The 22783-nt window shown below is 39.1% G+C and overlaps 2 protein-coding genes across 8 annotated transcripts in view; one reads left to right on the top strand and one right to left on the bottom strand.

The window, feature by feature from the left end:
• filip1l (filamin A interacting protein 1-like) overlaps positions 1-22783 on the top strand; it is a 78544-nt gene that overhangs the window by 3024 nt on the left and 52737 nt on the right. The gene's annotated exons all lie outside the window — the stretch shown is intronic.
• The window catches only part of ect2l (epithelial cell transforming 2 like), a 70543-nt gene continuing 68927 nt past the window's right edge, over positions 21168-22783 (bottom strand). Inside the window, exon 23 of the transcript XR_013654192.1 lies at positions 21168-21302. The gene's annotated coding sequence lies outside the window, so the exon portion shown is untranslated. The remainder of the gene's footprint in view (positions 21303-22783) is intronic.

Raw genomic sequence — 22783 nt, 5'->3', positions numbered from 1 at the left:
AATAGTTAATGAGTTACGGTATTTGAAACTGACACTGTAGTGTTAACACTGGGGCTGAAGCTCAGATGTTAAATGGTTAAGGAGTGAGGAATCATGTGATCCACTGATTAGTACTGAAACCAGTTTTTCAGCTTCTTGTCATCTCGACAAACATATGAAATCCTCAATAATTGGAAAATTGCTGGACAAAAGAACACTGATAGTTCTTGGAAAACGCCCCTCTGCGTGCCATCTGTCAATTAAAAGAACAGACTCGCCTTAGTACACAATCTTGAGGTCAGAGGTAAAATATAAAGGTGAGGTCCTTGGCTTTAGGAAGTGTTGCTTTTAAAGTCAATTAAATAATAAGAAAATGGGGCTGTGCCAGGATTCTATGAAAATAATCCCAAATAATTAATATCTACAAAGAACTATTGGGTAAAATATCAATTATCAAAATCTTCATCTTGCAGAATGAGTGACACATAAACCTTCATGCAGCGCTCTACGAGTCATCTGACACAGGAATCAATACAGCCACAGGATCAGGTCACTGCTTCCTTTATAAAGGAAATGGTAAACTAGACAAGGAAGCTGTTTGTCATCTCTGCCCAGTAGAATCAGACAATCAGACATGAAATTGTTCTGTTTTCTTTGCGTTTTGCTTTAATTTCAACATAGTGTAAACACCAAAAATGTTTAAAAATGTACAGACGAACCACGAGGATTGTTATTTTTTCAACAACTGGATTGTTTTGCGGCAAGCTGTTGCAATCCCGAGCTTCCTGGGTTGACTGACAGTTTGAGGGTAGTGGGTCAGGGTCCATTAAGAAGACACGCATTAAAGCGAACCTGCTGGCACCTTGAGCCTCACCAGCTGGAAGTTGGATTAGAAAGCTTGGCTCTGAGGCTTTGTTGGCGTTTGATTCATCAATGGGTAGAGACTGGTGGGGGAAGTCACGCCAGGATCAGAGTAACGGATGGTTCATTTGCAAATCACAGATGAGAAATACCTGAAGTTTGGCTTTAGTCATGTTTGTTCATCTTTTCAAGTTAGGACTTTGTAATAATTTGGAAATGTCCTCATCAGTTCATCCAGTTCAAATTAGGATATCGTGACTTTAATGTTCTTCCTTTATCTTTTCTAGCAGTTGCTACCTTCATTTGTGTCGTTTTCATAATTAATTTACCTTCAGTTTCAAGTCAGATGTCCTTCCTTACAAAAACCTCCTATAATTAACCAAACTTGGGAAAGGCATATAAACACCCAATACCGCCCCCCTGTGGAAGCAAACCAGTTTAATTCTCTGATGTGGCTTTGATTGTTTCATTTTCTTCTCTCATTTATATATTTCACTGTTTAATTTGTATTGTATGATTTGTGCTTATTTTATAATAACAGTTTTATGAGGTTTTTAAATTGGATTGTTTAATTGATTTTTTTATTGGATTGCTTTTTTTTTTACCCAGTTGAGCAGCGAAAATCTAGATTAGTTTACAAAATAGAAATAAAAGGATATATTTTTGTCTTTAGTGACATTAAGAGGATAGAAATAGTAATAAAAAAATCCAGAAATAATTTATTTTGGTTAGTTAGATTTGGGAACGAAACTAGTTGAGTTCAGAAAAGCTTAGCAGTCTTATGTACAATTGTTTTCTTTTTAGACATTCATTTAATTTGTTTTGGCAAAAACAACAAAAATTTCAGTTTGGTCTTGTTGACGTGCTAAAAACATCGAGCCGTAATTAAATGTATTGGTCAGGGGGAAAAAATGGGTTGCACTTTGAGAGGACTCTCAGTAAAAAAGACAATCTCAGAAAACTTCATAATACCTATTCTTTATAGCGAGTTAACAAATCATTAATAAACTTTAAGTTAATAGGTTATAAGTGCATTTTTAAATGATAACAATATTCTGTTATGGATTTATACATGTGCCTTACAGATAACCAATAGACAAGCTGTTAGTTAACAAGTTTTACATAACATTAACTGTATGTTAATAACTATTTGTGAACAAATGGGAAAAAAACAATTCTAAACTTTGTATTCTTTATGTTTATGGTTTTTTTGTGCCACTCATTGAGTCTTTTTCTGCATGCTATTATCTTGAATCAATAATCATGGTAAAAATATAAGGTGGTCTGGTTCTTGACACTTCGATCGGACAGGAAGAAGAGTCCTGGAGGTTTTGGGGTTTGCATGTTCCCTTTGTGCGTGCTTGGACTTTGGCTCTTGGGCTTCCTCCCACAGTCCATAAAACACGTTTCACACATTGTCTGGTGACTGTAAATAGTCCCTCAGGTGAGACTGTGCCCAGTCTGTCTTATTATGTGGCTTTGAAACAGGCTAGCAGCCTGTTCTGGATGTACTCTGACATCACTCTTTGATAAGCCTCAGAAACCCCATGACCCTGTGTTAGTGGATAGCTGGGTAAAAAAATAAAAGAGGGCTACATATCTTAATTTGTTTGCTAAATGCGGTCTATTCAATGAATAAGCATTAAGGGGACATGTTCAAGTTTCAATGATGAATAAAGGAGCTAGGATAGGGTCAGCCAGTGCCAGCAGAGTCTGCATGGAGGAAAAAGACAAGACCTTTGGCTTTGGACCACAGACTCGATTCAGTCGCAGGATCGCGTTTCTCTCACAGAGCAGCAACTTGTCAGACATCGGTGAAAGAAGCCACTAAATATACCCATAAAGAAAACCCTGATGTTGTCGCAGATGAAGCCCTATCTATTTCTCCCAGCCTGACCCGCAGCTTTCTGCTGTCAAGCAAAGCCAAATTAGGTTAGCCGAGATCAGTTTGTGCGACGGGTTTACCCTGAAAGATGAGGTGGAGTGTGCTTTCGCAGAAGTTCTTTCTATGAGAGGAGGTGAAGACAGGATCCCTTTGGAGGCTCACGGAGAGTGACTATAAAAAAAAAAGAGGCCTCAGCTTTCTCCACTATTTATTCTAAGGTGTTGAAGGCAAACGTGTTACTTAGAAGTTTGCGTGATAACAAAACTTTGGTGTCAACTTGCTCATTCAGGTTCAAATGACCAGCAGGCTGTATCGACTGGCAGTCCCAATTTAGAGTTTTTACAAAGTAACTAACAAATATTACCAAATAAATACATGAAACCATATCGAAATCCTTCATCTATTCACCTCAGATGTCATTTTCATTTTCAAATTACCGTAACATGTGTTAAATGTTACTGAAAAATCTTTTCCATGAGTCGCATCATCATATATGGATGATGTCTGAACCTAACTGCTAAAATCAGGCGCGGGGCTAGGGTAGGGGGGGCACCTACCCTCAATTTTGAGTTAATATTTGGATCAGTATTGACAAAGATTAAGAAATCTCCATTACAAGCTTATTCAACTATGCTAAAAATAATTCAAATAAAAATGATGGTGAATTACCATTAAATTAAAACGCCATGTTCTCATTTGCCACTGTTCTAAAGTATTCTGCCCCCCCAAATAAAATATTCTAGCTCCGCCACTGGCTAAAATACACTATATTCCCAAAGGTTTTTGCTCACCCATCCAAATGATCAGAAACAGGTGTCCTAATCACTTGTAGCAGACTGTTTTTACAAGCATTTGTGAAAGACTGGGTCGCTCTCAGCAGCTCAGTGAATTCAAGCGTGGAAACTGTCATAGGATGCCACTTGAGAAAAAGATCCAGTCGTGAAATGTCCTCGCTCCTAAATATTCCACAGTCAGCTCTATACAAAATGGAAGAGATTGGGAACAACAGCAACATAAATTGATGGAGAGGAGTCAGTGGATGCTGAAAGCGCATGGTGCAAAGAGCTCCAACCTTCATGTGACCTTCAGATTAGCCCAAGTACAGTTCGCAAAGAGATTTTTGGAATGGGTTTCCTTGGTTGAGCAGCTGCATCAAAGCCTTATATCACCAATTGAAATGCAAAACGTTGGATGCAGTGTAAAGCACTCTGCCACTGGACTCTAGAGCAGTGGAGACGTCTTCTCTGGAGGAACGAATCAAACTTTTTCCATCTGGCAAGGTGGAGGAGGAATTATGGTGTGGGCTTGTTTTTCAGGTTTTGTGCTTGGCAGGATACCAAAACATTCTGGACAATTCCATGCTTCCAACCTTGTGGGAACAGTTTGGAGGGGGCCCCTTCCTCTTCCAACATGATAAATGACAGAGTCTTGTGTGGATGAACTAGACTGACCTGCACAGAGTACTGACCTGAAGCCGATAGAACACCTTTAGGATGAATTAGAGTAGAGACTGAGAGCCAGGCCTTCTCCACCAACATCAGTGTGTGACCTCACCAACGCACTTTCGGAAGAATGGTCCAAAATTCCTAGAAACAAACTCCTCAACCTTCCCAGAAGAGTGGAAGCTGTAATAGCTGCAAAAGATGGCCCATCGTATTGAGCTCTATGGGTTAGGAATAGGATGACACTTTAGTTCATATGCGAGTCAAGGCAGGTGAGCGAGTACTTTTAAGTGAGTAATACAGTATATTTTCAAAGTGTTCCAAGAGATCTTTTAATTATGAATATGCTGTTTGTAGTCAAAATAATAATAAAAAGAAAATTGTGTTTTTTTTGTGTCTGCAGGTAATTAGAAACTCACTTCTGAATTGTGAGCAGGACCATTGCAATTTTTTAAGAGATGTAGAACAATTTTTTCTGCTTTTATTTACCAAAAGTAGCCAAATACTTCTCATGACTATCTGTTCAACAGTCCCATGTGGAGGTAAAAGACACAATCACAGATATGTTGCAAAATCATAGTGCTTGTTGTTGTTTAACTATTTTTTACATCTACATCTGTAATGACTGTAAGGCAAAGAGATTCTTTGCTGTTGTGAGTCCTGCCCATTTTTTTTTATTTTTTTTTTTTGGGGGGGGGCATTATGATTAAAAATGAAGCAGTTTTTCTGTGTATTCATATAATTTTAACAGAAAATGATGCTAAAAGTCATTCATTCATTCATGAATGGATGAATGAAATGAATGATGCTAAAGGTCAACAGGAAGTCAAAATGCTTTGCCTCATAGCCCAATGCTTATTTTTGCTTTATGGAGATATGCTATACAAACACATTTTTTACTGAGATCTCAATCAGTCCAATGTTAACATGATAGTATGCTAACCTGCTCATATATTGCTGCTATTTCTGCTCTGTATTCCCAACCAGGGCTCAACTTCGGTTGTGAAATTCTTGGCATGATTGGATAAAGTGGCACAGGTGGCAGAGAAAAAAAAAACAACAAACCTTTGAAGGAAGTCTGCCGTGTTTGTTCTGGTGAGGGCTTACAAGCTTCCATTGTTGCTCCTGTCTGTGTTTGTGGTTGCTATAGAAATGGACTTAGCTCAGATAAAAGGGGCTTAGCGTGGTTCTGAGACTTTGCATTCGTGACATGACAGGGTCAATTATCAGGCTATTTTCTGATGACCCACTCACATTGAGGTGGTGTGATGTGAGCTTGCAGGGCAGTGGAGAAAAGGACAAGAGTTTCTCAGTGTTGAAAGATGTCGATTCCACATTAATAGAAGCCATTTGAACTTGTTAGACCTGGATGGGCCGAGAAAGTTTTACATGGAATAATAAATAATAAACGCTCTTTCACCTACGGACTCTTTGTGCAATCAACATGAATCAGCTGATTCTGACGCAGATAAGCAGCTTTCAATACCGGCTTTGCACTGATACGTTATGTTATTTGAGTGCTACATTATGGCACAAAGCCAGATTTCTCTGTGACAGAATCAGCTGACTAACCCTGGTTGTGAACACACTACATTACCGTGAAGTGTTGCATATCAGCACTAAGGCGGCTTTTTTCCTATGTTAGAAAGTTCATTAATTGCATAAATAGTTGTTGAGCTACGGTAGTCGAAAGAACATAAACATAGTTAAGCATTAAAATTCAACTAGAGAAGAGTGAGTCAAACAGAAAATAGGGATTTCATTTTGAACAAGAAATTCCCTACATTCCTGTGGTTGCAGTCTGCAACCTTGCCACTAGATGACACTAATTGCAAAACTCGGTAAAAAATTACAAACAAAAACAGATGTTAATTGTGTTTTAAGAGAACTCAGTTTTTTTTTTGTATTTTTTTAATCTAGCATTGTCACCATCTAGGCGTTTTGAAAAAAAGCAAAGTAAATACAACAAGCAAGATGTCAGGTGCAACAGAGTAAGCCGGTTCGAGAGCAGAATATTCAACATTCACCTGTCCATGAAAAAACATATTTTTCTGTGGAACTTTTAAGACAAAAACTAAATACATTTCCTGAAAGTTGTGTGGTTTCTTATCATACTGTGTCACATTGCTTTTGGTCTTACAATTTTTCATCCTATTCTGTAATACCATTGTGTAGTACTATAGTAGTACATCTAATAGTATTCTATTGTATCCTATAATTTTATACTGAACCACATCATTCACATCTTATTGAATTGTATTTTATACCTCATTGGTCGTATTCATTCCATTTTGGTAACACTTTATAATAAGGTTCCCTTAATAAACGTTAGTTAATGTATATTGACACATCAATTTACATTTAAATAAAATGTTGACATTTTTATGGATTACTTACTAATTAATTAATACTTGATTATGCAATAACTAACATGCATTAAGTGACCTTTATTACAAAGCACTATGGTGGATCTTTTATAATGTTGTCTCAAATCGGAACTCATTATATATTATATCGTATTTCCATCTTACTGTCGTGGAAAAAAAAATACTTTTCATCTTATCCTAACGAGACAAAAACATGTTTCTCATTTTATTGCATCGTACATAATACCGCATGAATTCTCTTCTTAATGTAAGATCATTTATAACGTTGTTTCATTGTTTTGTACCACCAAATATCGTATCATACCTCATCTTATTGAGCTATTTCTCCTCATCTTTGATCGTCTTAAATCATTGTATTCTAAGCAATGACATTCTCTGATTTCTTCTTCTGTTTCATCTTTTTTTATAAAAAAAAAAAAATGGGAGTAATGTCTCATTCAGTCTGGAGCAATAACTGCAGCCATATAAATCCCAAATCAGGGTCTTGCCTGTGTGGAATTTCAACAACCAGTGCATTCTAAAATCTCCTCACTTCTCCTTGAGGGCTGAAGCCAAAGCCTCGTCTGCAGATTTATAATAACATCCTAAACCCCGTGTTTGCATTTCAACAAACTGCTCGAGGACATTCTAGATGTGCTGGCTCCAGTCGTTTCACTCAAACGATATCTACCTGTTTGTTTGGGAGTCAGACATGTCTGCTGATTTGCACTTTTCGGGCACCCGCTGCCATCCGATCATCTCTGCTCTAATTACAGCTCCGACATTTGACTTGGAAATTAGCTTGAAGTGTGACACACTAAGTGACTTATAAAAGAAGGTTGCTGGGCAACCACGCATGGAGCAGCAGTTTGTCCTGCAGCAGAGAGAAACTTCTGCTCTGCAGTTTGTAATACTTTTGTGTTTATTTAACAGGCTTATCTACTGTGTCATTTTATTCTGAGTTTGAATAGATTAAAACTTTTTCTTTGTCCTCTTTTGCACTCTTTTTCATTTTAAAGTAAAAAATAAATACATTATTTTAACTAGAAATTTAAATAATATTTTAAAAAGTGTAAACAATAGTAGTTTTGTAGATTTTTCTTTTTTCAACGTTAGTGAATTTATTTTTACATATCCACATATTCATAAGGTTTGGACACAATTTCTAATGTTAAAGTCCTGCCGCTGCTTGTGTACAAGAGTTCCATTGCTTTCATTTGTAAGTTTCACCTTTTCATGTATATTAAAAAAATGTATACAAAATATATGAAAAAAAAAACTGTCATTTTCTAGAACTTAGTTCTGCAGACCGGTGGAATTCATTAGAAATTCCACTCACCGCCCTTAGTACACACACCCCTCCCCCCTCAATATATACATCCCAACATAAACACACACATGCACACACACACACCCTCTCGAACACACATACACGCACACACATTTTGCAAGGAAGGTGGGACCTAGGACCATCTGTCCCCTACCTCTTCCCTGACGGGGGGTACGGGGCCCTTTGCAACGGCGGCCGTGTCCCCGGGGTGCCGGCTTCCTGGGCCCGGCGGTGCTCTCTCCGCGTGGTGGGGGGGTTCACATTACATCTGAGCCGGGGGTGTTCGTGTCCCTGGGGGGTGGGTTCTGATCCCTGGTCCTGAGCGCTGGGCCCCGCCAAATTTCCAACTGTGGCCGAGCCTGGTCGGGCCATATTTACAACACCCCTTGTGGGTCCTCTTTTTTTCCCCGGGGTTCCCCCTCCTGGGCGGGGGCGGCGGGCCCCTGCCTTGCTCCTCCCTGGACCAACCGTGGGCCGGGCGGATGGCTGCCTGGAGTGCGGAGCGGGTCTCCCTTGGGGGGTCCTGGCTCGTACCTGGGGTTGGGGCGGGGGGATGCCCGGAACTCCCGGGTGGTGGTGGGGTGCTCGTCCGGGGCTGTGGGCGTCCTTCTCCGGTGGGGCCCTGCGTTGGGCGCTCCCGGCGCGGCGGGGGGGCTGCTCACCTGGTTGGGCTGGGGCGGCGCTCTCTTTCCCTCCGTGCCTCCCTGCTCTCTGGCTCTGGGGGCCTTGCGGCGGTCCTGCTGGCCCTGGCCTGGGTGGCGGGCTTGGTCGCCCGGGCGGCGGTTGTTCCCTGCCGGTTCCCGTGTGGCGTTGGGGGGATTCCGGCTGCCGCTGCTGCTGCGGTGGGGGTCTTGGGGTGGGGATGGCTGGGCACTCTCCCTCCTTCTTTTCACGTTCCACCATCCATTTTAAAAGAACATAAACACTCACCTGAGCACAGGTGTTAGCTCACCTTTGCATTAACAGTTTGCATGATTGAATGACTGAAATATTTCACACTAGTTGGTTTTAAAGGCATAAGTATGCGTGTGAACACTATCTGTTTTGTGTTCATGTCGACAGGTGGACATTTTTGCAGCTAGCAGGTGTGTTTATAACATTTGAGTGTGTGTGTGGACAGGCCCCGCCCTCTTTGTACTACATTTTAACCTTACCATAATGATTAACAACCAGTAAACTTGTTGCTTTATGCTGCTTCATGGTCTTACCCCCCTTCCCCTCCTATTATCACTGTCCTACCCCCCCCTCTCTCTAACGTCCCTCTCTCTTCTTCCCCTCTTTCCTTTTCCGTCCGGTCGAACACCAAAGATTTTCAAACATGATTGAAATTAATAAAGTTTGGCCTCAATTACAAAAGGGGTTCATTCAGACATACCTTTGGTTTGTCTGAAGATTAATAACCCCTCTTGTTAAAGTAAAATATGTCCAACACAAGAGGCCCTCAGCTCTCATCTGTCTGCCTAGCTGTTGGACAGGACAAGTTAAAAAAAAGAAAAAAAAAAGAAAAAAGAAATTCCACTCTGAGCTTTGGGTGGGACTGTTGGGGCAGTCATCCATAACTGAGAGCTCTCTGTTTACACACTCTCCTGCTAGATTACAGCCCCTCACAACCCCCAACAAACTAAAGGTGCAACAAAAATGGCGAACAATAAAGGAGCCAGAGGTTTTGCCAGCTCAGACGAGGAAAACAAAGGCGTACCATGATCTGATCGTTTACAAGTGGATGCATCATCATGTAGCAGAGCAGGAAGCTTTTGGCCCGCCCAGAGTATTTTCTATGTCACAACTACGATTTCTCAAAAATCGTACAAAAACTCAATTTTTTCATCTGTTCCTGACTCACAGCGATTTAAGAAAATAAATACTCAGAAATGGGATTTTGAGTTTAATTTATGTCCTCCATCCACAGAAAAAGGCCACAAGAGCATGTTAAAACGCCAAAAATACACTTTTTTTTATCGGAGTGGATCTTTAATATTTACTGAAACAGAAAAAAGATCAATTATCGAAGTTTATTTAGGTTATATGATCAAATATCTCAAATAAAAAGACAAACTTTTGTGTTAACCATGAAACTCCTGATGTTTCCACACTTCACTCTCAGCTAAACTCTGAGAACATTCAGAACACAACATGCCAATCCCTGCTGGACTTTATGATGCTTGCTGATCAGCGGAAAATACCTTTAACAGTTGGAAAATGAAACCTCGGCTGCTGAAGGGTGGATGTGGCTAACTACAGTACAGTTCCTGCCGTCTCCTCACCTCTGCAGATTGGGTAACCTCCTAATTTTAGCCTGGAGCAACTCAGTGGGGTGGATAGTTTGTGCTGCAGGCAAGACAAGATCTGATGGAGAATGAGCAAATACATGGTTTGATACAATTTCTACAAAAAATACTTGCTTTTATCTTTTTTTTAAGTCACTTTTGGCTGTGATAAGGACCAGAAACATTCTAAGGGCAAATCTATTTTACATGAGCTTATTTATGTCATCATTTACCACTTTTATTTGAATACTGTAATAAGTGGTAATCTTTGAATGGGTGGTGTCACTCGCGTGAGTCTGAATGACAACACGTGGATCAGCGACAGGATGCTGTAGGCCCTGCAATCCTCCCCTGCCAATCCACAGATGGCAAACAGATGGAAGCTCAGAGTAAAGCAATGCATGAAGGGATGCACGCACGTTGATGCTCGCTATACTGTTCCCATCCTCTCATTTTGTGCAACTTTTTTCCAACTGTCAACAACTGCAGTGTTGGAGGTTAAATCCTATTAGATAAAATGTAGTGAGAAACAAGCAAAAAAAAAGAAATGAGTTTATTTTTTAAATGGAAAATAAAATATAGTGATAATGAAGATGTAAAATTCAATCAAAGACAATTTTTTTAAATATTTTTTTTATATTTTATACAAAAAAACAAAACAACAACTCAGTTCTCTCCCTGAATTGACGATGAAATTCATCAGTATTCGTCAGTGCAGAGGACTCTTCCTGCAGCATGAACCATAAAACCTCTTAAATCTAAGAGAATGCTGCCATCTACTGGCTAATGGGAGCAGAAACACGTTAGTGTCAAAAGAAGTGTCGCAGTCAAAATATTATACATATTTCTGAATGATTTACAGCAATTTCACCATGTGAAAATAAAGATATTATCTTTGAACTTATATATAAATATATATTTAAGTCCAACACTGTCAATCAATAAATCACAAAGAAGCTGCCCAATAGCTGCTTTAGATTCAGGTGACCACCGAGAAAATGTGTTGCGCATGTGTGTAAATCTTCATATGAAAGACAATGGTTGAAATATACAAATGCTGCAAGCACCTCAAGTAACAAGGAAACATAAAAGTGATAAAACGTTATTCTTTATTTGGAGGTTTGTAAACCATATTCTAGATATGTTGTTTTGTTTTTCTTTTAAAACATTACCAAAGATGATGGAAATGAAAGTACAGATACTAAGTTGCTATTTGTGATGAATAAATTCATTGTGGAGTAAAACCACAAAAAAGTACATTTACACAACACAATAATGACACGACAGTCTCTGGTATGTGATGCATGAATGAATGTGCCTCTTTTTTGAGCAGCCATTTCCTTCAAAGCCCAAATGTAGGATATGGACTAATCCTGCTAGTGTGGAAGGACAGTGTTGCTATGGAGACTGGCTCCCAATATACAAGACAAAGCTGACAAAGGGGATGTCCTAACAATTGTCTTCGTGCCAACATTACCACACAATGCAATTCTCTAAAAGCCTTATATAGTAGGGAAAGGCCTTAAAACAGGATGGCCAGTAAGTTTGGTCTAAAGTTTTTTTCTTGTGTTTTGACATATTTAACTTTATGTTTTTTGTCTTTTTAAGACCCACTCCGATTATCTTTGTAAAAGCGTTGTCAGTGTGTTTTTTTTAAAGCCAAATTCCAAAAAACCTGTGACATTTCTAGGAAATTGTTTCTGCAGAGTGGCAGTAGACCATTAAAATTTCGCCTCCGAGTTGTGGGTGGGGAGCCCCTGTACCCCTGCCTAGAGCTTTCTGTTTATATGTTCTCCTGCTAGCTTACAGCCCCTCACACCCTCAGCCTAACATTACTAGTGCAGCAAAAGTGGTGAGCAATGTCAGAGGTATCCAGACGTACAGATTTGATCTAGACTCAAATCAGACAAGGAAAACGGAGACGTACATAACAATTTTGATCTTTTTTCAAACAGCCTTTTTCATCTGATCCTGCTTCACAACAATTTGGTTAAAGGGACAGTCAGAAATGCAAATTTGAGCTGAAAATTCTTAATATATGTCCTCCATCAACAGCAAAATGCCACAAGGTCATCCTAAAAAGACCAAAAATGTGATTTTTATCGGAGTGGGTCTTTAAATAGGTTTAAATAAGTTAATCTGTATAGGATTTTTTCCTAAACTGAATCCTGCTTGTCCTTTTTTCAGCATCTCTTCATTTTCTATTCAGAAAATATGAATTAACAGGTGCTTTATGTCTATCAACTTCTTACGTTTGTGCAGAGCAGCTGGCTTTCAAACAGAGGCATGAACTGTGTTTGGGATAAAGCAGGGAGGCTGGTGGTGTTTGTAGGTGATCCGTCTTCTCCTCTGGTGGCCCTTGTGGTGACAGGCCCCTTTCAGCTATTCACGCCTCGCTACCATCGGATCCGTCTGGGGCTGCTCTGTCATGCTGGGCAAACAGGACCGTCGGTGTGTTTGTGTGTGTGTGAAGGGGGCAGGAACAGGAGATCAGATTTTCCAGGCGGAAGGACATCCGAGTGATTTTGAAATGCTGCCTTCTCTCAGGAAGTTTGGAGGGAGCTGGGAACCAATGGCAAATGCCAAATATGACCAATTATTCAACCAAACTATTAAAATTATTATCTCAAAGAGCAATAAGGATGTATACAATTCAGAGAGTTTCATTCATTTCAAGCCCTTTTCGTGTACCATCAATACTGGTAACATTATTTACTTTTTATAGGCACTGACCAAATAAAAGTAAGAACTATTTTCTTTAAAAATGTTTTACTACAAACATCCAGTTTGCTCATTAATGTTAATATATTCATAACTTCTCACAATAAAAACACCAAAAGAAGTGATCCCCTTGCACAACAGGAACTACAAAAATGTCTCATTAGGGAACTCATTTGTTGCAACATTTGACCAATTTTGAGACCGGTCTAGAGACTCTATCAAACATTCTTAATTCTTTTCCTTTCTCCTCTTCTCAAGAAACATGTGCTGCCATTGATCTCTCATACGTCCCAAATTGTAGAAGAAAAACAAAAGTTAGACCTGTCCTTGTTTGCCATAAATTTACCATTAACACTTGAATAAGTACACTTTATGTCCATGTTGAAACAATCAAACATCAACAAACACAATTTTTTGTATATAACTTCAGTATTTTGTGCCATAATGACAAGACGGGATGTTAAAATAGTTGCCAAGCACTGTCTAATGCTACGTTCACACTGGTATCAGCAACATGCGTCTATGTAGACGTGCGTATAAGCACGTTTTGGGCTTCTCCCTTCACAGAACTCTTGCGTTCACGCATCGCTATGCAAGTTTTTAAGTCAGTTTTGGGGCTCTACGCACAAACCTGATATTTAATTAAAGTTATACCTGTTGAACTTTGACCGATCAGGGCCTTGGATTTAGTAGTGACGTATAGAAAGCGTCCTGTGTAATTTACAGAAGTGCCAACCGTTTGAAATACAGGAGAAATGTATAATTGCGGTTTGTGTCCGGCCGGATTTATATCACACCAAGTCTTTCATCTATTGGAATACAGCTGTGAAAGAAAAAGTCTAGAGCAAGATTTACGAGAATTGCACCAATATGACATTTTGCACTAAGCCTCTACCAGTGACGTGCGGTGAGGTTGATGGCTGGTGAGCAGTGACTCCTCTGGAGCCAGATTTACAATGAAAGAACTGAATATTTCACCATTCATCCAACAGCAGCTAGCAGCTTATAAACTACACAAAAGAACATATTTGTCCTACAGAAAATATTTCTTCTATAGATCGATAGAAAACTCTTCCTGTGTATAAATTATTAATATGTACTATAAACAAATTAAAGTATACAGCACACATTTGACCCTCAGTGACTATTTCTGGTATTTTTCCAACTTCAAATTCTGCCGCTTTTATCAGTGTTATCAAAATGTTGTCTGTGAAAATTATCATAAAAATAAAATAAATGATTTTACTTACATTTTTATCCACTTCCATGTTATTTTTTAAAACAGACATTGAAAAAAATGTTTGGCCTTTTTGAGTCTGTCCGCCGATCTTTCTCCACAAAAAGCTCTATGATCTGTTGAAAAAGTCTTCCTTATTCGCCTTTATTTTATAAGTTTCTCCCCTCTCAATGGAGACAGACGTCCTCTGTCTCACGTCTGCCCCCTGGTGGTGAAGCATGCCTCACCTGGAGCCCTTTTTGCAGGCCTATAGCAGTGGTTCCACAGCACGTCTCTGTCATTGTCAGACATGAGGCACAGCGCTCCGGAGCCTCACCCGGAGTTTCCGCTCCGTCTGTGATTTCACAACACTCAAATTCGGCGATTTTAACCTCAGAAACTGTGGAAAACATGTTGAGTTGACTGAAAATGTATATTTAACACAGATCAGTGGAAAATAATATTTACTAAATTTACCCTTTTCTATTTGATCAAGATTATGACAGGTGAGGCTTTGCCTCACTTGCCTCACCTGACCGCCCGTCACTGGTCTCTACCAAGTGTTCAGTGCGTTCTTGAATCGGTGACACATCTCTAGTATGTACGTAGCATTAAAGTCATCTTAGAGTCTGAACCCGGTAACCCCTCACTTCTGTTTGCTTCGCTGTGACCCGTGGAGCAACGCTGCTGCCATCCTGCAAATCCGGGCAAGCTCAAACCACATCAGGCCCCTCTCCCATAATCACCTGCTCCAGAACAGACAAGGTTACAGTCTGATGACACCGAGCACGAAGCACCTGCCAAAGACGGAAAGCTGATCCAGGCTATTAAATACATTGGGCAAATATAGAACATGTATTTGTTGGCCTGGTTAAACAAAGATTTTGGCAGTTTCAAAAGCATTGGCATGAGATTTCATCACGTTGTGCTGAACCAAGACAGTTTTAAAAAAGAAAAAAAAAAGAAGAAAGCCATCTTTGGACTGACAAAGTTCAATATGGAGACAATGGAATGAAAAAAGAAGAGGGTAACCTGGAAAAAATATAAGTGGATTTAAAAACTAATTTATTGCGAGGATATTGCAGTTATTTTTGCCAGCTATGTTTAGGGTATAAACCTCAACTCTTTAAATTATTTTAAAACTACACAGGAAAGAAAAAAAAACTTGTCTTTCAAATTCAATAGTCAAACATTTCTTCTTAAACTCTACTATGGCCTATGTCCTTATGATCAAAGAAAAAAACAATTATCATACATGAAAGATTTTCCCATTATGACATGTTTTATTTTTTCTTCAAATATTTTGAACAGTAAAGACTAAGTCAGTACATATACTTTATTAGTTCATTGGACATGAATGTGTGCATCTTTCCCAGTTCATTGTCGCAAACACTTTTGAAAAATTTGAAAGCATCTGCTTCATAAAACAGCAAAATAAGTTCCTGCATTATGTATTTTTGTCAAAAGTAAATAAATAAAAAAACACTAAAGAGGAACTTTTGTATTTTTTAGAAGGTGCAACTTAGTAAAATATATTTTTTAATAAAAACTTACGTCTTATTACTTTTTCTAAATGTTGCACTTTAACTCATGTTTTGAAACCAACTAGTTTAATTTAGCTACATCTTTGGTGGACAAATCACCAATTTGGCTGCATTTCTTGACACTTTGAGTGAAAACAGTCACTAAGGGAATAAAAATGAGAAGTAATTCTGAAAAAAACCTCTACAGGACAAATGTTATATTTTTTTATTTTAAAAATGTATGACCTTACTTGAAATGTGTTCAACCATCTACATACATATCTGTATTTGTGCTTTTAGAAATGAAAAAGATTTAGTGAAAATCAAAAATTACTTTGAATAACTACATTTTGTGGAAATATGGCGCCCCCTGGTGGCATATGGATCCTCTGGCATATAAGAACCTAATGTATCTGCATTATTTTTAGGATGCATGTTAAGGAGACTGTTATTTGCTCTGTTTTACATTAGTGAACCTATTCTGACAGTGCAGTAGAGTTCTATCTGAACCAGAGGCCTGTCTTTTAGCTGCTCTGGCTCGGAAAATGTGCTGAACAGAAGAGATTTTCAAACATTGCATCATCTCGCACAGAAAAGTGTTTCTTTCCCCTCCACACTGGCATTTTAATAGCTCTATAGCACGAGGCACTGTCACATGGTGTATCCGTCAGCTTTAAATGAGAAAGCGCCTCCACGTGAGCCGCAGCGTCTACGTTTGTCGGGCACCGACGCCCCGACCTGGAGGAGTTCCAGTCTGAGCTGAATCCCCAGGCCGCTTCTCCTGTTGCATCGCGGTCCGGCAGCACTTGTGCTTGCAGGAAACATCTCCAACGGGTTTATGGCACCCCGTCCCAACCTCCAAGCCCAAGTGCGGATCGCTAGACGTTGCCGAGGCAACCCCGGCTCTGTTTGTAAACATCTCGTTTCGTTTTTGTTGGCCTGCTGACGGAAACCCCTCAGGCGCGGCGAGCTTCTCTCCGTAGTCCGTAGGTTGTTTTAGCACTGTGATCCATTTTACGCTCTGTAATAGCACTTAAAGTGCAGAAATGTGAAGAAAAACATTAAGTGCATGTGTGTTTTACAGGAAAGGGGGGTCCTACAGAGACCCCTCACCCTCTTCTGGGGTATTTATCCAGTTCTTTCCCTTTGCTCACGGATTTATTACAACCTAAAAGGTTAAAAGTGCAATGTTTCACACAGATACATGGGAGGTTTAAGCAGCTGCTCCAGAATTTCTTGTATGAAAACAAAAAGAACAGAACAATCCTGCACCATTACTTCTTGAAAATGTGTTGCTCAACTCCCCCCCTTTTATGTTCTTATCAAACTTATTTCAAGATGTCTTCTGTCTGCTGAGCCAAATAAATGTGAACGCTCAGCCGAGCCAAGAAGAAAAGCAGTGATTGTGTGTCTGGGGACTTTCTGACCCTCTCTGGCTCGGACTTCATCATCCAAACTGAAATTTGCTCGCATTCACTCGTCTCACTCTTTTTCAATGTGTGGCCTATGGCATATGTCCAAACACATAATTAGGTTATACATTTTAATATGGTTAAATAAAGATAAAGATGCGCTCATGTTAGCATGGGATGCTTTAGGGGAATACTGTTTAAATGATTGGTTAAAATATTCACCAATGAATATGCAAATGCAAGAGGAGCAGGAAAAATGAGAAAATCCAAGAGGACAAAGCGGTGAAACTAGATTTCAGACTTTTGGTTCACCCCAAAATTGTGTTGCGTTGGAAACCGATGCGCTCCTTTGACTTAGTCCTGGCATTTCTTCCCCAGCTTTCTGTCCCATGTCATCAGTTTTACAGACGTCCTGAAGACCTTCTGGTTCATGGAACAAAGTTAAAAGAATCTCAGTTTGTTACTAGTTTTCCCCCCAGCAGTTCAAGGCAGTTAGAGAAAGATCAATGTGAGTGTTTTTGAGCAATTAAAGTAAGAATTGTGCTATCCTATGCCCTTTAACGTTGGGAGTGGGGTCATCTAGACCCCACAAGACAAGGTGCTAATTATTTTTTCTTCAATGATTTGTGATCTTCACTGGTGTCCAGGGGTTACAAAAAACCCTTTCCACCTTCATCCACCTTTGTCATGGTAGGGATAACACGTCAATGTAAGGATCGGGTCATCTGGACCCCATAGGATAGCACAAGGGTATAACCTTTCGATTTTAGTGCAATTTTTTGGGTGATTGAAGATCAGATCAGTTTAGAAAGCCTCACTATAAGCAGTAAAGATTATTTTCAAGTGTACATTATTTGACAGCATTACCAATATGCTCATAACTAAGCATTTTGGCACAAAATTTCTTAGAGAAACAGCAAAAATCAAAGGCACCACATCTCAGACTCTATAGGCCTCAGGTTATGATTAAACATAATGGCCAAACAAGGGAAAAGAGAGTACACAAAAATCAAAATATTAAAAACAAAACAGCATACAACAGTGCTTTTAAAAGAGTTAAATCAAATATTTAAAAAACATAAAATAATAGAAATTCACTCTCACAGCCACTGATACTTTCTTTAAGACCACTATTGTGTGTATACTTTCAAACGAAATTTATCTTGAGTTAGTAGCTTTCAAGAGGGGACCAAAAGAAAAGTTTGCAATTTTAAGTGAAGCTGTGTGTAGGTGTGAAAGTGTGTAGTTGTGTGTGTATAGGAGAGTGTGTATGTGTGAGTTTTGCTGTGATCTTTGAACTATTTCTGGTCTTCAAATGCTTTTATAATTCGCGGTTAAAAAATGACTCGTAAGACAATCGTTATACTCAAGTGGAGTGTACACACCAAATTCTTGCCCTACGGCTTTTCCCTTCCCCTACATTTAGCCCTCTAAGTGGAGAGAAAAATAGTATCTTCCTCAGTTGGGACCTCTCCCTCTGGGTCAACTGCTGTTCAGCCGCTGCAGCTCTAGATGGGGACCTGCATCGCTTAGCTGTGGTGAGGCTGGTCCCCACCTGTGATGCTGCATTTGGCTGGCTATGCAGCTATTCACAGAAAGGGAAGTCCCAAATATTAGCCTTTCTAACAACCAACATTATGTCTTCTTGCTCAGCCTATTCCCATTGTCTTTCCCCATCAGTTAAGGTACAAAACATTTTATTTTGTTTTAATGTAAAGCACTTTGTGTTATGTTTTTGTTGGAAAAGTGCTTTAGAAATACAGTTTGATCTGATTTGATTCAAATCAGGACGTTGCAACCACTCAATTACATGATCAATAGTCGCCGGTTATCTATGTTAGCGTGTAGCTGCCAGCATTCAGATAATGCATAAAAAAACATCAGTTTTATCCATTTAAAAAGTCATGCAAAAACAAAAAATCATTACTTCCCCACTGCATCACAAGTGCAACGCGAATCACCGTACCGGCGGAAGGATACCCAGCCCTAAGTTGCCATGGCTCCCCCTTAAAATGAAAAAAAAAAAAAAAGTTTGGACACCACTACAGTTCCAAATGCCCCTACAATTGGGACAGTATAAGGATCGTGAGGTCATACAATCCAAAAGGTAAATTCTAAACTGAACTAAGTAAACAGACTAAACTGAATTGGGCATCCCTGCCCTTAAGAAAAATCATAAATAACATTTCAAACTTTTTCTACAACTGGGCATTGGGCATCCCTTTTTATCCACAAGACTACACAAGGGTTATACACACACTTTGTAAGTTAATTTGTCTTAACTTAGCAACTTTCAAGAAAAAAAAACAGTTCGCAACGCTAACGCAAAAATGTACAAAAAAGTATTTTTGAAACTCCAACAGAAACTTGCTTAATTTGGGTGAAAAAATCCATTACCCAAACCATCTTTAACATGAAAAAAGTCATTCTTTTTTATTTGCTTCCTTTTAAGTGACCTCTCTTAAGTCTAGAGCTAATCCAAACTAGAAAAAATAGTTACACAAAATTCAAAATAAAAAGCCAACCTTAACTGTGAAGCATATGAAATGTTGTGTTGTGGAGCAGCTGGTATCTTCTATTAAACTTGCAAAGACCTATCAAAATGATAAGATATATTGGCAAATAGGTCAATAAATTTGCTTTGTGTTTAAAGACCATATTTAAAAAAAATTAATAACGCAATAACATCAAAGGCTTTCTGGTTTTGTTAATTGAGCTTGCTGTGCAATTATTACACTTTCAAAAATAAAGCATTGAATTTGGGAATTTTCTAAGATGACGACATGAACATAAACAGGAGTGTAAACGTTGGAAGTTCCTGGAAACACTTCCCTTGTCTGAGTTCATCTTATGGGATTTAGGAAAAGGTGGAAGAATGTTTCTAACTCTTAGCACCGAAAAGCACTTTGCACTCGTCCACAGCCTCAAATTCACCTTCTTAAATTATTCTAAGAGGTAATTTAGTTTACGCTTTGTACACAAAGCTGCAGACTACCAGAAGATTCTTCTGAGGATAAGCTGAATCCCCTCTGTCTTTCCTGCCCGTCTTTTCACTTCTTGCGCTCCCTTTTGATCTGGGTTTCTCTTCCCCTCAATCATATTGACAGCACCATGATGTCAGGCCTCAGGAATTTACTCTAATTTGGGTGTGCAGCTCTGGGTGTGTGCATGCGTACATGTGCGCTGGCTGCTGCTCGCATTTGATACTTTATTTCATGCACTTGTAGAAGTGTGTGGCAGGCTGGAGGTGCAAGTTTAAGTTGTGGTCCCGGCAGTCAAATAGAATTTTAAAGTTAAACCTGCCCGCATCCCCTTTGACCCACCCTCACTGGCTGAGCGGCTCCTACAAGTGACTTAGTCTCCTCTTCCTCCCCAGTCACCCTGGTCAGGGCTGCACAAGACCAATTGATGAAAAACCCCCAACTTTCTTCAAAATGGCGGCTTTTCTGTTGGTTTTATATCTATAGCTACAATTGTATATTTTGGTAGCCTGGGGGTGACAGACAGGTCCATGCGATTTTTGGATGAATTGGTAAAAGTAAACTTTTGAATTTCCTTGGCAACAGGGGTTTGTAGTTGACCACAACCACATTCTTTAAATAGAGTAATAATGTATATTCATTCAGCTTGAGCCAGGGATTCATGCATTTAATTTGTGAACAGTGCTAAAGGTGACTTTTTTGGGAATATTAAAGATGGCAGCCTTTTCCCGAGGTCAAAGGTCAACAAAACTGTGGGTGTGGTTGTAGACTTAACCGTGGTGTGTGTGAATTTTCGTGAAGATCACTTGAACATAAGTTTTCTTTTCCCATGTTGTGCGAAAATGTGAAAAGTCGTAATTAATTTCAAAACTTCTTTTGGATATCCCCAACACGTGTGTTTTGGTTTCGTTAGCTGATTTTTATTTTTTGAGCCCCATATGAGATTTTAGTCCCATTCTTTTTTTTTTTTTTGATAGTTTTTCCTGCTTTGATGTCTTGATTTTTTGGGGGCGGGGCTCGCTCACTTTGTCAAAAATTCATTTTCACCAGGCCATAATAATGCTCATAATCTCTTTAAAAAAAAACCTTAGATGTGGGATTAAAGCGGCACAAATACCATAGCAGTCGGGTGTAATGAGTTTCTCTGTGTGAAAACGGTTTGAATGAATGAGCTTTTTGACCTGGTAGCTGGTCGGTGGAGCCTTGGTGGTCCGTGCTAGACGAGCCAGAACTGCCAACTGTTTCCAGGAACAGCTTTCTGCTCTTGGCTTTAGTCATCGTCCACGAGGCTTAATGAGAACAAGGTAATGGAAGGACCTCTGGGAAAAGTAAAAGAAAGAAAAAAAAAAGCAAAACTGACAAGCTGTTTTCATCAATACCAATGATCATTTTTGGAAAGTGTGGGCGGATTTCTCAGTAAGAAAAATGTTGGATCAAGGTGGGCCGAAGTCACGTTGCTGTCAAACAGCTGTTCTCACATATTTCCTGTAACCAAATATCCACACACTGATAGGGTTAACAAAAAACATTTGGAAACTATCTTTATTAACAACATCCAACATAAAAGCTCTAGCAGTGTGAATATTTCATGTGGTCAGTAAGTTCCTTCTTGGTTTGGATACAAACACAAGCTTTATAACAGAAAATAGGAAAAATAAATGGATTTTAAACCGTTTCATAAATCAAACTGACTTGGCCTTGAATCTGCAAACCCAATTGATTTAGGAAATTGGAGGATTGATCACCTCTTGTATGCAAAGATTTCTCTCTTTACATGCAACATTTCTATTGGGTTGAGGTTTGGTTTCCGACTTTTACTCAAAAAGCTGGATTTTGATTTTATGGAACTATTGTGTTATAGCTCACGGTTTTAAAGCCAATCATACAGAGTTTCAGGTGACATACAAGCATTTTCTAACTTTTGCTAATTATGTTGATGCTCCACTTGGGAATTCAGTTACCAAGTGGTTCTAAATATTGTTTCTGCTACAGTAATTAACAATCAGGATAAAATCTTTTTTTTTACTCAAGGCATAATGCAGTGTGTTCTGTTATAATCGTTCAATCTGCATTAGTCCACAGAAAGCTTAGTGACGTCTTTTCACACCATCAGATGGAGATGGGGTGGTGGTGGTTGGGAATCATGATTCCTAATCTGCAACTGTTTTGCAAATTTTCAACAATCGAAGATCGGGAAAAAAAAGAGCGTTTTTTAACATAAAAGTTCAAAGTACAACTTAAACACATTATTCTTTCTGATATTTAAATTACACTAACATGGCTGACCCTGCAGACCGAGTGCTCCGCCAACCCCGACTTTGCTTAAAGCCAATGTATGGAAGCATTTAGGCTTTTTCAGTGTCGATGGTCAAAAGGCTTAAGACAAAAGTCATGCTATGTGTAAGTGTCTAACCAAAATGAAGTACTCATGGAGCGCAGCAAACATGCAAAATATTTTCACACTATTCCACACTGTATAAAAACATTATTTTTAGTAACTTGCTAGGCACTATTTTTTGTGTTTTGTCTACATACTGATCTATTAATAAAAGTAACATTCTTATGTCATTTGAGGTTGTTGAGTTCAGGGGGAAAAGAATTTCCTTGACAACTTGTCTATTGTTGATTCTTTGAAAAACAATTTCATGTCACTATTTTATGTCCTTAAAAGTTAAACAAGTATATTAATCTTGTCTTTACTTGTGCCGCCTATTCAATGTTTTACATACCATAGAGTCCTATACAGTTAGCTCAAATGATGACTTACAATCTTTTGGTTCTCACTCAGGGACCTACGTTG

The sequence above is a fragment of the Oryzias latipes genome, chromosome 2 (genome assembly GCF_053564925.1).
Source record: "Oryzias latipes strain Hd-rR chromosome 2, Olatipes_Hd-rR_3.1".
NCBI lineage: Eukaryota > Metazoa > Chordata > Actinopteri > Beloniformes > Adrianichthyidae > Oryzias > Oryzias latipes.
Note: the sequence above shows the minus strand (reverse complement) of the source record. Positions and strands in the feature narration are given on the sequence as shown.